Source organism: Rattus norvegicus, chromosome 1 (assembly GCF_036323735.1).
Source record: "Rattus norvegicus strain BN/NHsdMcwi chromosome 1, GRCr8, whole genome shotgun sequence".
Classification (NCBI taxonomy): domain Eukaryota; kingdom Metazoa; phylum Chordata; class Mammalia; order Rodentia; family Muridae; genus Rattus; species Rattus norvegicus.
This window is the reverse complement of record NC_086019.1, coordinates 268,328,318-268,343,999: the sequence shown is the minus strand read 5'-3', so window position 1 is coordinate 268,343,999 and position 15,682 is coordinate 268,328,318.

Here is a 15,682-nt window from a genome sequence, read left to right as displayed (position 1 = left end):
AAAACACATCTTAAAAACAAAAATGAAAAACAAAAGCCTTGGGGGCTGGAGAGATGACTGAGTGGTTAAGAGCACTGACTGCTCATCCAGAGGTCCTGAGTTCAATTCCCAGAAACCACATACTGACTCACAGCCATCTGTACTGGGTTCCAACGCCCTCTTCTGGTGTGTCTGAAGGCAGCGACGCTGTATTCACATACATAAAATAAATCTCTTTAAAAAGAATATTATATCAATTAATCTTCATCGCCACTGTAGAAAACCACACAAGGAAACCCGTACACAGGAAGGCTAAGTGACTTACCCAAAGCCAACCTGTCTCTCCTGGTCTCAACACACTCTCCTCTATCTGGGTCAGTCTCAGAGCTTTGGAGCAAGCAAACTATCCAGTAGGGCTGCACTTTTTAGGAGGTTAGACAAAGCAGACAAAGATCCTCCCACCTGGCACTTCCAAGAAGCCAGCGGCAGACCTACTGTGTGGTTAAGTAGAGGGGAGGACAGGAAACACAGCCTCTGTGGCAGCTTCCAGAGAGATGTCTGAGCTCCAGCCAAGTTTGTCCTCAGTCAGGCACATTTTGACTGGGTCACCAGGAACCTGTGCTCCTGTCCCCTCCTGGATAGTGATCATTGTTTCCCTGCAGTCCCTCATCTCCAGCTCATGGCACAGCCTGGATCCTGGATCCGTTAGGGGAGGATAGAACTGAGGCTCTGAAGAAGAGTTGGGGACCTTCTTCAAGCCTCTGAAAATGGCTGTGGATGTGATCTGGAAAGGATTAGGCTGAGTTCATCCAGTGGGCAAGAAAGAGGCCCTGAGGCTGAGTTTGGGCGCCAGATGCCAGGGGGCAGTGCTGCGCAGCGAATGCAGAGCCCAGGCTACCACCACCACTAAGCCACTCTCTCAGTGAAGCAGCAGAGGTCCTCCCAGAGCTCTCCTGACCCCAACAGCCCTATTCGCCTCAGCACAGGCACAGAACCCGCCTTGGTTCCTCTCTCTGATCGCTCAACGAACTCAGCTTGGCTGTCTTTGGTGGATAAAAATAGCAGACATCGTGTGGATTTCCACCACTAACTTGGCCCCTAGAGAAGCACAAACTGAGGTGACAGGATACTCCGTTTCTTATAGGCCTTGCAAGAGAACAGTAGAGTGACTTCAGGGATGGTAGTGGAGAGGGACTTTCTCTTTTTGAGCCTCCTGAAAACGCAGAAACCAGAGACCGCTTTTGAGAGTAAAAGGGCAAGGTGGACCACCTGCTTTCGGTGGCTTTTACCAATGTACAAGCTCTGTCTGAGAAATTTTCGGGTGGAAAGAACAGGTCCACCATCAGCCAACTGAGAGATTCCCCCAAAAGGACAAATGGCGTTTGAGGGTGACCCTGGCCCTAGAATTGTGTTTGAGAAACCTTCTTTCCCAAATTTTAGCCCAAGAGTTTGAGCACAGAAAGGAATCTTCAGAAGCAGAGGGCAGATGGGACCTGGTGATGCACAGGGGTTTTCCTCCCAAAGGGGCTGAAATCTCCATTCCAAGTCCTGCCATCCCAGCAAAAAAAAAAAAAAAAAAAAAAAAAAAAAAAAAAAAAAAAAGCACAGAACGCTTGGAAATATACACCTCGCATGATTCTTTTTTACCTTTTTATTCTGGTTGTTTGTTTCTGTTTTCCTCCCTTCACCTCCACTTTGCAATAAATAAAATCAAAGGGTAGCTGCCTGTCCGTGTGTGAATGCTGAGACTGCTCTTTGAAGAATCCACATTTCTAAAATGGTATTCCATGAGCTCAGAGGAAGAACCAACAAACTGCCGTGATGTAATCTGAAACCGTCAATAGCCCCTCTTAAGGTTGTCTTTATCGCGGGGAGTCAAGGTAATAGTTTGTCTCTGTCTATTTTCATCCTGATGTACAGCGCAGCTTTTACAGCCTTACAATGAAAGGTGTTGATCTGGGGCCCTTTTTGTGGCCGATAAACAGTTTAAACTGGTTTCCTAACCCTGTCACAACCATTGGTCTGATAAAAATAGTTTCTGCGGGAACATTCGAAAATCTGTAAATAGTACAGATTTTTTTTTAAATCGGCCAATTCTGACCTCCTCTGACAAAAATTAAAAGTGGAGCGGAAAGGGTTGTGTATGTCTCACCTCCAAATACAGGTTGGCACAAATGACTACGCAAGAGCTGTTTGTTTCCTGGTTCTTGTCACGATGTTGTTGCCATCATCTTCGGAGAAAGCGAGCAAGAAGCTGGCGGCAGAGCGGGACACCACTGTGCTTGTGAGCAGTAGTGGACAGTGCCTCATGTAGATAATGTCCCCTCTTTAGTCCTTGGCAGAATCTGCCACAGTCGCCTCCTTGGACCTGAACTGTCCAGACAGGAGCATTGAGTTTTATTGCAAGAGTTCACAGAAAACACATTTCATTTGGCTCCTCTTGGACCCGTGGAGGATGAGACGAGGCAAACTAGATACCAACCCAGAAAAACCCTTTACCCTCTGCACTGAGGGACCATCAATGTATCAATATGGAGAGAGAGAGAGAGAAAGAGAGAGAGAGAGAGAGAGAGAGAGAGAGAGAGAGAGAGAGAGAGAGAGAGAGAGTGTCAAATCAATCAATTTGTGTGGGTGTGTTGTGTTGTGTTGTTTTTTAAATAGATGTAGGCCTGGAAGTATTTTGGCGTTGCGAAGTTCCTTTGAGGCAGAAGACCCTCTCTAGCGCTTAGCCGCCATGGCTCACCCAGCGCTACCTTTGGGTGAAGCTGCCCCTTTCTCCAAAGGGAGGGGCAAAGCGAAGAAATTACAAGTAGCAGTGACGGTGTTAAGGGGCCCAGACTGGTACCCACCCTCACAAGGTGCTGGGGAGGTAACCCTCACCCCTAGGGCCTAGAGAGCGCCCCCAGGGACTCTCCGGCGCGGGAACGCGTAGGTAGAGCCTTTTTGCTTTATCTCCGGAGTTCGGGGAGTTTGAGGTCCCTGTATTGGGAGAGAAAGACTTGAAGGCTCATCTAGACTTGAGTCCTGAGGCAGGGCCAGTCGCCGAGGTAAGGTTCCCAGGCCAGCAGGACACCGAGATCTTGTCGGTGCGCGGGTCACCAGCTCCTCGCCTATCTCCAGGAGGTCGTCGCCTGAGAGACAAGGAAAAAACTCCCGGCCCTTATGGGTGTGCGGCTGACTCATGCCGAGCGCAGAGCCGTACCCGGCCCTCAGCTTTCCAGTCGGACCCCAGGGACTTCGCGAGGTTTTGGGTGGCGCTACTGCTCCCTCTCCCCGCATTACCCCTTCCCCGCAAACGCTAATGCAGGACGTGTGTGTCCAACCTGACCTGTCCCGGACGAGCCTCGGGCTTCGACCTTCTCTGCTCCGTCCCTATCTGAGTCCCGGCAGGCTCTTACCTCCCCTGACCCGGGACACCCGAAAGCAGGGCCCGGAAGAAGTGGCCGAGTTTCAGGCCCAGTCCATCTATAAGCCCCGCGGCTCCGGTTCCTGCTGGCACAACCCTTCCGCTCTTTTCCTCCCCTAATTTTTCCAGCCGCACGATTCCTATCTGGGTCATTTTCTTTCCTTCTTTTGGTGCTAACCCAGCGGTTCCCCTCTCCTCCTCCACTTTGTCTCTCATGCCCCCGCTCTTTAGTTTAAATCTGAGATGACCTCCCAAAACCTTTATACAGGCAATAAACCAAAATGCCAGTACCCTCACTCAGACCATGTGTGTGTGTCTCCTGTGGCTTCTAGAAGGCAAATTGACTCGGGAAAGGTTTGGACCTGCTTCTCCCCACCCCAACCCCGCCCCGCCCCAAAGGCCTGAGAACTTGCAAACACCGGAAAGTCAGGAGACAATGGGTTGTTGATACCTGGGGACACCGTCCTGCCGCGAAGCCCCCAGCCCAAGCCCATTTCACAGATGCAAGACCAGAATCTAGGCGGTAACCCCCCAGCCGTCAGAAATGTCCTTTTATTTATGTGGAGGATTTCAGCCTTTAGAAGACAAACACTACCTCTTGTTTCCCCTGATTATTTGATTTCTTGATGTGTTTTTTTTTTTTTTTTTTTTTTTGGAAGACTGGTTTAAGCATCAGGAAGAAGAAAGGGGCAAAGATAACCACGTGTCTTTCAATACAGTGAAATAGCAGCCTGGAATTACAGCCACCGAACCATCAAAAATGAAACTGTTTGCGGACATCTGTAACCCTAGCTATGTAATTGGACACATTTATCAACAACAACAACAAAAAAAGGGATATTGCACAGGTGAAAGAGATTTGACAATTGCTTCCGCGTTTTTTAATATTTTTTTTTCAAAATTGTAGAGAGGACTTTCCTTGAATACAACAGACTGAATGTTTCAGCTCTGAACGTTCAGTATAGCCTTAGTCACTGCAGGCTACAGTTATCATAAATCACCCTTAAAGTGTGTATTAAAGTGATTGAAATTTTGTTCTTTTTTTTTTTAAGAAAAAAAAAAAAAACAGTCTCTGAAGTTGTGCACTTCCTAACCTTTACAAATAGACTTTTGCTGCTACTTGAACGTGGTTCCCATGAACTTTTTCTTGCAGAAATTTCACATTATTTGTATGTTTCTAAGACTTCTTTTAAAAATAAAAAGAGAGGTTAGAATCACAGACATCAATTTTTACTGCAGAATTCTTAGAACGGCATTTCTCCCTGTGTGCCCATGCCTTACTCTGGTGTAGGCAGGAGTGTGTGTGTGTGTGTGTGTGTGTGTGTGTGTGTGTGTGTGTGTGCGCGCGCGCGTGCTGGGGGTGCATTCCTGAAGAAGTCTGCTTTAAGACACATACTGAATTAACACTGGTTCAGGCACCCCTAGAGTGTTTGGGTGGCTGGGATTTGGAAGGTTGAGACCCCAGCCTATATTCTGAGTATCCTAAGGAGGTTGTAAAATCTCTTGGTCAGGATCATGGAGGTGGGAGACAAAATCCAAAGCTGTTCATCATCTTGGCAGAAAAATCCACTTAGACTGAGAAAAAGGGGCGTTAGGATCAGCATTGCTCAAAGTCTTGTGCCCCTTCACATTTGTTGGTCCAGGGTGTTTCCAGCTCTGGGCACCAAGTGCTCACCAAGGATGACTGCTTCAGCATTTGGAACTCTTTGTAAGGGTTTATTTGCTTTGATTCTTCTCGAGTTTTCAGTAACCATTTGAACCAACGCTGAAACCCACATTGCTTTACTTTCATTCTACTGTTTTCCCAGTTCAGCCGCTGGCCTTTCCAATTAAGGTTCCTCGCCCTAAAACATTAATACTTTTTCTGCCTTAACTTCATCCGCAAATGTGCTCCCCGGTTAGCTTTTTTTTTTCTTCCTGTCAACCACTAAGGATTTCTATGACAGCAATGTCCATTACGGACCAAATCTCCAAAGCTGTTCACCTACAATGTAGCTTTTAGCCAAAGAACCATTAAGTCGGTCCAGAAAGGGAGGGAGGGTGGATTTTCAGAATAATAAATACAGGTATTAAAAGAAAAAAAAACAACATCATTTTCGTCTGACAACTGGGGATTTGTTTGTTTGTTTTTTTCAAGTAAGTGTTTTACATCAAAAATTTCAAAATAATTATTGTAATAAAAATGTAAGTTGTCAATCTCCAGTGAGTGTCCCAGGCCAGGTTGCTGCTCCACTGAGGGCCTGAAGCTTATAAACCATCCAAGGGGCTGTATGGTCAGCCTCAGCCTTGAACCACCCCCCCTCCACCATCCTTTGCAGACAAGCTGACCTTAAGGGAGATGGCAAAGTGCAATATATGGTGGTGAGTGCTCTGTGAAGCACAACTTAACACCCCCATATCTGACTGCAGCCCCCAAGGAGACAGACTCAGAAATGCAAGGGGACAGAGCAGTTACTAAAAAACTAAATGCTCGGGCAGAGAGGATTTTAAGCAAGTTAGTCAGTAGCCCACACAGAATGTTGCTGCTATTTAAAACCACTTCCTATGTGTTTGAGGTCATTCAAAAATGTTCTCCCAAAGAGGAAACACACAGACTTGACTAATGTCTCATTAACTGCAAAACTAAATTGGACCTGAACTTTTGGGTGATCTGTTTCTACCCGGTCCTGAAAGAACACTGCCAGTCCTTGTTCGGACTCCTTTCTGTCTATGTGGTAGGTTACTCTGGATCATCTTCAAAAGCTGCGGAGGACTGAAGGGTCACTTTGGCCCTGAATTTTTATTCTGTTTTGTCTTAATAAATGTTGGTTTAAAACAAATCTGTGACTCCGCCCACAGATCTGGATTTCAAATAAGTTCTTCTCACTTTTTATCTGATTCAAGTTTTCTTCTGAGGTCCAGGGAAAAGAGAAAACAGACTCTGGTTTGCTGATTGGAAGGACTTGCTGGTTTCATTCTCCAAGAATCTGTAAAATCCAGGTTTTCCTGCTGTACAAATGCAGGCGGTAAAGAGCAGGTGAGCCTCACTGGCGTTATAAAATGGGTGGGTTGTGGCAGAAGAAAGCTCTAGCTGAGACCAAAGCCTGAGGCTGCAATTGTGTTTTTGTGGAAAGCTGCTGAAATTCAAAATGGTCCCCAAGCTTGACTCAAAAGCCAGCGGTTCCAAAGCAGCTCTCTGAGTTTACAACTTTGGGGCTCAGGACACCGCAGCTTTGAGCACCTCCAGAGCAAGACACCTATAAAGAACGGAAGCTGCTAGGGGAAGAAAGATCTTTTGCTTTTGCTTCCAAAAGAAGGTTGAGCCCCTGTTTGTTTTTGCCTCAGCATTTCCCTACCAGCAGGAGACCATTACCCGGGACAAAGTTCTATTCCTTCGTCATTATCTCCCACAGAACTAAAACAATGCTCTGTTTGGCCTCCCAGGCAGGGGGGGTTGTTCCGCTTCTGCTTAAGCAGAGTTACCGGCTGAGTTTCTGACCCCTGTCATTTGGACACCCAACAGGGATACCTGGTGACAATTTTTTTTTAAAAAAAATCTGCTATCTTGTGTTTTGTTATTTCATTCTCTGAGAAATAGCCCAGAAACTCGATTTTGAATCAAGAGGAGTCTCACTGTGGTCGGGGAAAGGGTCTGCTCAAGCAGCATGGGTCCTTTCGTTTAAATCAGCTAGATAGAATTTGTTTGTAGTTGCTTTAGTTTTTATTTTGTTTGGTGCTACTGAATAGCAAAACTAAAAGGTTTTTTAATACCGTGTTGCTAGATATCTGACCCTAAAATTTAGGCCCCTTAAGGTCTCAGAACTTTCCATTAGACCCTGGTCTTTCTGTCTTTTTAAATACATATGCGAATTAGATAGGCACGCAGATAGATAAATGATAGGTTATATTGATAGAATATGGGAGAAGGGTTATAAGGGAAGGAACAGGGATGGATTTGACCAAAATAAATTGCAGAGTAGATAGATAAGACCATATTAACAGACAATATATTAGCTAGATAATGATTATATTAGATCACTAGGTAGCTAGATGATAAATTAAATAGATGATAGAAACATAGTAATAGAATAGCTAATTAGATTAATAGATACATGACATTAGATAGGTATGTGATAGAGTAGATAACTAGATTAGATTAATAGACAATAGATTAGATAGATGATAGGTAAATAATAAAATAGATAGACTAGATTAATAAGGGATAGATTAAATAAATAAAATATTAGATTGATAGCTATATGATAGATTGCATGATGAATGGATAGATAGATAAATAGATCGATAGAGAGGTTAGGTTAATAGATACATAATAACTAAGTAAATGATAGACTAGATAACTGAATTAGATTAAGAGGATGTAGGTCAGATATATGCTAAGATAGAAGGAAAACAGACACATTGATAAACACAAGGTTTTATAGGAAAGCAGGAGGCTCAGGGTTCCATCCAGGGCATTCCCCTCCTGTCAGACTACAGCACTAAGTGCTGTCCTCCAGAAAAAAACATTCCCTAATTTGAACAGTGCTAGCAACTGAAAGCTGATTTTTGTTCTAAGGCTGAAGAGTCAGTCCACACTTTGTTTCCACCCTTGAACTTGAAGCAAGTTAGCCACACGATTGCAGTTGCTGCCATCACTTTCTGACCCTTGTTTAGCTATGGGTAACTTGAGAAGTCCAAATGTAACAGCTGCATATAATAAAAGTGTAATTGGCTACCTGAGGCGATTAAGCCCTATGCTAATAAGGCCAAGGTCTATGCTGATTGGCCCTGGCTCAGTCCTACCCCTAGATGGCTGGCAGAGAACAGTTCACAGCTCAGGTCCCACTGGGAAAGCCTGAGAGTAGGTAGTAGAGATGGCAGAAGGCTGAAGTTCTGGGTTTAGGGAAGTGGACAGGCCTGTGCTAGAAACCCAGCTCAGTCTGAAAGAAGCTGAGCAATTTACCAGCGTCTCTGAGTTTCTATACCTTGCTCTCAGGATAGATGAAAGAAAGGTTACAATGTTTCATTGTCGTGTTTTTTTGTTTTTTGTTTTTTTAGAAAGTGCATGGACTGCAGTCATTGCTTGGTGGTATGATTTGTGCACACATGAACTGAACTCTCAAGAAAGATGGCAGCTTTTCCAGGGCCACCCCTTTCCCATCAAGTCCTCTCACCATAAAGTCTACCCTGTGGATGTGGGTTGCAGAGTTTACTCTTAGATCTTGGGACAATCATCGTTCTGCATGAGAGAAGCCCGCTTAGTTGATAGGAGCTACACTGATAATACACGTTGTAAGTCACAGAGCTCTCCAGCTTTGCTTAAGTCTTTTATAAGAAGACAAACCCTGAAGTGTTCAAGTGTTCCAAGCAAGTCTGACTGACTGAGATGCTGAGATTAAGGAGCCCACCATATTTTATGTTGTCCTTAAAGATCAAACTAGCTGAAATCCCAGCATGGAAGGGGTAGGGGGCTCGAGATGTCTCACCCTGGTTTGAGAAGCTATTGACAGTTGGTGGCTTTTTAGGGGAGGGAGGGTCAGTCATTTCCAGGGATTCAGACCTTAAGAGGTTTCACACCTGAGAACATATGGACAGCACTGAATGGATTCTGTGGGGGGAAACAAAACAAACCCAGAAGTTGGGAGGGAAAAGTTGGGGGTGGGGATGAAGAGGGGTTGAAGAGAGAATGGAGAGATGGATCTGATCAAAACACATTGTATACACCACGTTCAACAGTTCAAACAATGAAAATAATAAGTACAACTTTGAAAGAAAACTGTTTTAAGAACCTATTAAACACCAGGCTGGGGTCTGCAACTCGCTTGGCTAAGTGTTCATCTGGATGCACTGGCTTAGAGCCCTAGCACTGCACAAACCCAGCAAACCTGTAAATGGAAACTAGAATGGTAAGATCGCCTCTGATACCTAATGAGCTAGAGGCCAGCCTGGGCTACATGAGACCTTGCTTCAAAACAACCAACCAAAACAAAACCATGCCAAACCTGTCACAATAGATATTTGAAATTGGGGCAGTCTTTTGAAGCAAACATCACTGTGTAAGTTAATGGGTGACTTATAAATTCTTACTAGCCAACTACTGGGCTTGTGCTAGCCTACTACTGGGCTGGTACTCCATGAACCCAAGGAATCCCCTCTGGTTTTTGTTTGTTTGTTTGGGTTCTGGTTAATTAATATTCTTTTTGCTAAAGCTCTCTTTTCTATATCTACCACTTCTGGTGGGGTAGGCAGTACTTGAAGAGCTGTGCTTCAGTGACATTTGCATGGGTGAGAGATGATATTATCTCATTTTGGATTACTAGTCTTTCTTATCCTTAAAGACTATAACAACACTCATAGTATCTTAAAACTACGTAAAAACCTTCCTAGTCCTGCCTTCTCAGACTTCAGAGTATACCTGATTCCATCATGTTTTCTTAGGGGTTCTGATCCGTGAACCATCATGGCTACTCTGCGAGACATTATTTGTTCTAGACATTTTTTAGAGCCAATCAGTCCCTTCATCCTTTGTTCTGGGCGTCTGTGGCTGTAGACAGCAGAAGCCTCCCCATCACATGGCTGCTGGCCCCACATCCTATTTCTTGGACTGATGCCCATGCTCTGTGACATTGCCACACTGATCATGCATTTGGGATAAGAAGTGGACTTTCAAAAGCTGCTGTAATAGCTAGGGGTAAAAACATGGGTGATTTCTGAAGAGTGACTAACAGAAAGCAAGTGAGCCAGGTAACAGAAAGGGTAGGACGGCATCATGTGGCACAAGTCCCCACCCACAGAGACGATCAAATGAGATTCAGTCCCCACCTGCGGCGATGATCAAATGCAGAGATGGCATGCAGAGTTGTTTGTTTGTTTGTTTTGTTTGCTTATTTTGCCAAATCCAACTTAAAAAAACCTACCAAAAACTCACAAGAATAGTGAGTCAGGGAGGTGGCTCAATCAATAAAGTGCTTTCACAGTGGCCTGAGTTTGGACCCCCACCCCACAAAAAAAGCTAGGCACTTTGGAAGTCTTGTGCTGGTGAGCAGCGGAGACAGAAGGATCCCTGAGTTTTGCTGGACAGCTAATCTTACCAAATCAATGAACTCTAGGTTCAGGGAGAGACACTGTCATAAAAAACATAAATAAAAAAGTAGAGTTTAACATACTGGTACACACCTTTAGTGCCAGCACTTAGGATGCAGAGGCAGTTGGCTCTCTATGAGTTCAAGGTTAGTCTGGTCTACAGAGAGAGTTCCAAGATAGCCAGGGTATACAGAAAAACCCTGCCCCCCCAAAAAAAAAAACAAATAAGGTTGAGAGTTGTAAAGAAAACACCTAACATCAACCTCTGGCCTCCACATTTACATACACACACACACACACACACACACACACACACACACACGCACATTGGTGAATATATATAACAAGCAGGGGGCCTTGTTAAATCATAAGATGCAAGAAAGTATCAGAATGATGATTTAACTTAGAAACAAAGTAGCTTGGGGCAGGGAGATGGTTCAGTTGAATCATGCTGCTCTTCAAGAGGAATGGAGTTTGCTTCCCAGCATCCACAGCAGGCATCTCACAATTGTCTGTAACCCAGATCCAGGGAGATCTGACTCCTCTGACATCTGCACGCACCTGCACTATGTATGCATGCGTACACACAGACACAGTACATGCACATACTTTAAAATAGCCTTTTAAAAAGCCTGAGGAAGAAAAGAAAGAAACGCTTCCGTCATGATGAACAGTAGGCTCTGAAGCATGGTGCCTTGGTGAGGAGGAAGGTGAGTGCATAGGAGCAGGCACAGAGTGGGCCTGGCTTTCTGTGGTGCTGTTCTGCTGCTGCTCTGTGGTGACTGTTCCAACGCTCGTCTCATTTGGCAAGCATTAATTTATTACTCATTAAATATTGTGACACAATGCAGATATGGCTTTACTTTGGAGAGGTCCTTAAATCTTTGGTTTACAGTTAAAACTGAGGTCAATGGGGGGAAATGAATGCTGAGAGTCAAACGACGTCATGGGAACTGATTGCATGTTCCCTTGTTATATCTTCCCCATACCTGTGGTGGTTTGAATGAGGACAGCTCCTGCAAGCTCTTATTGGAATGTTTAGTTCCCAACTGGTGGAACTGTTTGGGACAGACTAGAAGAGGTAGCCTTATTGGGGGAGGTGTGTCACTGAGGGCAGGCTTTAAGGTTTCAAGAGACTCATCCTATTCCCATTGTCCCTCCCTTTGCCTCAGGGTTGTGTCTCAAGATGTCTGCTCTCAGTTGTTGCTCCAGCACCATGCCTATCTGCCTGTTGTCATACTCCCTACCATGATGGTGACGACCTACAATCCTCTGAAACTCTAAGCCCCCTGTAAACTCAGTATTCTATAAGTTCCCTTGGTCACAATGTCTTATCACAGCAGTAGGAAAATAACTAAGACACCCTGTCCTCATCTTTGTATTTTTTTTTCTGTGTCCCCTGGCCACCCTCCATTCCTCTCCTTCCTGCCTCCTCTCTTTAGTAGCAGATTCTGCCAGCAATGCCTTCTTTCTAAGCGTGTCTCAAGTCTGCCCATTTCTCCCTGTGCTGTGACTGAGGTGCCCACATTTCCTTAGCAACTCTTGACCTTGGGTAGAAGGGCAAGCGTAGAGATGTCCAGGGTTGTGGGCTAGGTTTCCTGGTTGGGTCTTCCCTGTGGGAGTATGTCTTCATGAGGCAAGCATAAGAAAGCTTTACCTCTGTCACGGATATCTCACAGGGCACTTACAGGAAGGTACTCTGGCATATGAAGTGTTCTTCACACATGCATGTATGCTTAGGAGGTAGGTGCACACATTGTTTTCTGAAGCCATTGTTATAAATAGCAGACACGGGTCCTCTTCTCAGGCAAGTGTTTGCTGTGGATCTCTTATGGAAAGATTCACTGTCTGAGGTGTGATGGTCCACATACCCCTGCCTGACCCTCCTTCCTGTGGGCAGAAGCCGCTTGAAAGTGGAGCTGAGACTGGTTTTTCTTCTGGTCCATTGCAGAGCCTGCAGTGCTAGGCAGAAGACACACCCTGGTAATGTTTAAGTCTTGAGGAGACATTTGCCCAAATGTGTGTACCAAATCATCTACATTGCCATTGTTTTCCATTCCCCCAGGATGAAGGATGGAGGTCACCTATGCTGGTCTCGAGTTTCCAGATTGAATCCTGTATCTTCAAAAGAGCCACATTTCATATACCAGCTCTTGCTCCAATCAGCCTACCCTTCATTCTGGAGTCCAAACCCACCAGAAGCCTAGACCACAAAGCTCAGCCCTTGGGAATGTCTTGACCCACAGATGCGCTAAGGCACATTACAAGTGTCCCGCATTGGGAGGCTCCTCTTATGATTCTGAAGGTTCTGTGATCCATCAAAGCAGGTGTCTACACATCAGCTGGCAGACAGATGCTCAGTAAATATTTATGAGGGAAATGAAACACTTCTCTGCTGAGGCCCCTGTTTGCCCTGTCTCAAAATTAAAGAAAGAAAAGAAAAAGAGAAGGGAAACAGGAAAAAGAAAAAAATTGAAGCAAAAAATAAAGCAAAAATAAAATAAATTGTGGGATGAGAGAAAGCCCCCCTTTCTACATGAGCACAGAGGGAGGTCAGGAAAGGACACGACTAGAGGCAACCATTTAAGGTCAAGAAGAGAGCTCCCAACCTGAGGGCACCTTGATCTTGGACTTCTAAGTCTGTGGTATTTCACAGCCCCGCAGACTGGGACAGATGCCAATCACCAACCAGTTGGCTGGCCTTGAACGGGTCACTGAGCCCCTGCCTGCCTTCTCCTGAAGCTAATAAAAGTCTGTGCTCATAGAATATAGCAAGGACTGAGTTAATATGCACACAGACCTTATAATACTGTACTAATATTAGCTATTTATATCAGCAGAAGTGGAACAGGCCCAGTCACACTTAGTGAATGTCAGAGCAAACGTTGAGAACTCCTGAGTAGGAAGCTTGAGAAGAAAGCAGTGCCTGGAAGGGGGGCGGTGTGGGGCAACGCTGATCTAACGGGCAAAGTGTGAGGATAAGGACAGGCATTCTGTGGGCACACAATGTGCTCAGCGAGCAGAGTCTTCCAGCTCGGGCAAGGAGTTTGGAGGGAGGAGAGGTTCTCAGGCTCTTTTTTTAATCTCTGCACAAAAACCCACCAATATCAGGGATTGGAGCAGACAAGAAAGAGCACAGGTTGCTCATCCAGAGGACATTGGTTTGATTCCCATCACCCACATGGAGGCTCCCAACCACGTGTAACTCCACTTTTCAGGGGATCTGACACCTTCTTCTGGCCTCCAAGGGTCCCAGGTGCACATAAGGACACCCCTGCACCTCTACGGACATATTCTTGCAGGCTTTGCTCCCCAGCCAGGCAGAACATATACCACTCTACAATGTCTGCCTCCAGTTCTCTGAATACAGGCAAAGAAACATAGATCCTGAGGTACAAGACATAGGCTGTTGCCTGGCCATTCCGAACCCTGAACGCACACTCTCCTTGTCCATATAAAATGGCCCAGGTAGTGGAGAGATTAACATGAAATGTCTTGTTGTCCTAGGTGACTGTAGATGGTGACATCGTATCCATGAGCCCTCTGTCTTTTGTCGTATTAGCTGCTTTTCCTGTTGCCCTGTTCACATGACTGGTAAAGCGCAACTGAAGAGATGGCTTGCGGGTTGAGGAACACGATCCTTGGTGGTGGTAGAAACAGGTATCAGCTGAGCCTCAGGTGAATTGAGGGTGTCTGCTTACATCCAGACATCTTGGAAGGGCCAGTGGATCTGAACTACAGACCCATCTCCCAGAGACCCACCTCCTGCAGCTAGGCTCTACTTCCTAAAGGTTTTACAGCCTCTCAAAAGAGGTCCACCAGTCAGGTGTTCCGATGCATGAGCCTGCTGGGGACATCTTGCACCCTCTCCCTGACCCCAAGGTGGTGCAAAGAGGGAGATGCAAAATCTGAGTCTCCATTGGCTTCGGGTTTCTCCAAAGCACAGTGTCTCCCTGATAAAGCTTGGGTTTTTACGCACTCCACGGATGGCCCAAACCCAAGGGGATAACCCCGAGAATATTTCTCATGGAACCGCAAGCCCAGAGAACCCCAGGCGGATGCTGGCATGCCCATCACCAGTTTCCTGGAGAGAAGGCACCTTCCACTTCCAGGGTTTTGTGTCGCTCAACTTGACAGTCATATCTAGAGTGACTTCCCTTCATGGTATTGTCTTACATTCAAATACTTCCCTGGCCTGTATTAACCTACTTTCTGTTGCTGTGATAAAGAATCCAAGTCTGGCTAACTCACAAAGAGAAATGGGTTATTTAGCTCCCAGTTCTAAGGCTCAAGAACACCAACCTAACATTCAACAACATTGTCTCTGCTCAGGTAAGAGTCTTTGGCAGATAGAGTCAGGATGGTGAGCAAGTAACAAAAGCCTTGAAGGTGAGGCAGGAAGCCAGAGAGCAGGGAGGGACCAGTCAGCCCTCAAACTAACCAGTGCACTGTGCTCCAATGGCCTACTTAATCAGCGACCAGACCCCAACCTCTTAAAGGTTCCACTAACCTCTTAACAGGTAACATAGGACCACATTTCCTGTATAAAATCTCTGGGGGACGAGGCATGTCCAACCCACAGTCAGGCTCCAGGACCAACCCCTCCAGAGGCATCTGTCACTTCTTGTCTCCTGCTGGCTACTGATGTGAAAGAATGAATCCAGGGCATCCAGGTTATCTAGTTCAAGGTTTCAAGGTAAAACCTATTAAAAATCTTGGAAAGTAGGTAGCTGGGAAGACAGCTGAGTGGATAAGCCTTAAGCCTGGAGTTAGAATCCCCAGCACCATGAAGAAGGAAACAGGAAGATTCCTGGGGCTTACTGGCTGCCAGCTTAGCTCCAGGTTCAGTGAGAGACACTGTCTTAAAACAGGACATCCAGCTTCCTCCTCTGGCCTTTGCCTGCCTACATGGGCATGCACACATGGGTATACACCATACACACATCATCAGACACACCATCACACACACACACATGACACACACCATCACATACCATCACACACACAGACACACACCATCACACACATCATCACACGTACACCATCATACATACATAACACAAACACCATCACACAGACACACACACACATGCACACCATTACACACATACCATCACACACACACACTATCACACACATCATCATCATCAAAACACACACACACACACACACACACACACACACACACACACACGACTTGTTAATTGGTGAGAAATAAGTATAGACTCAGGAACA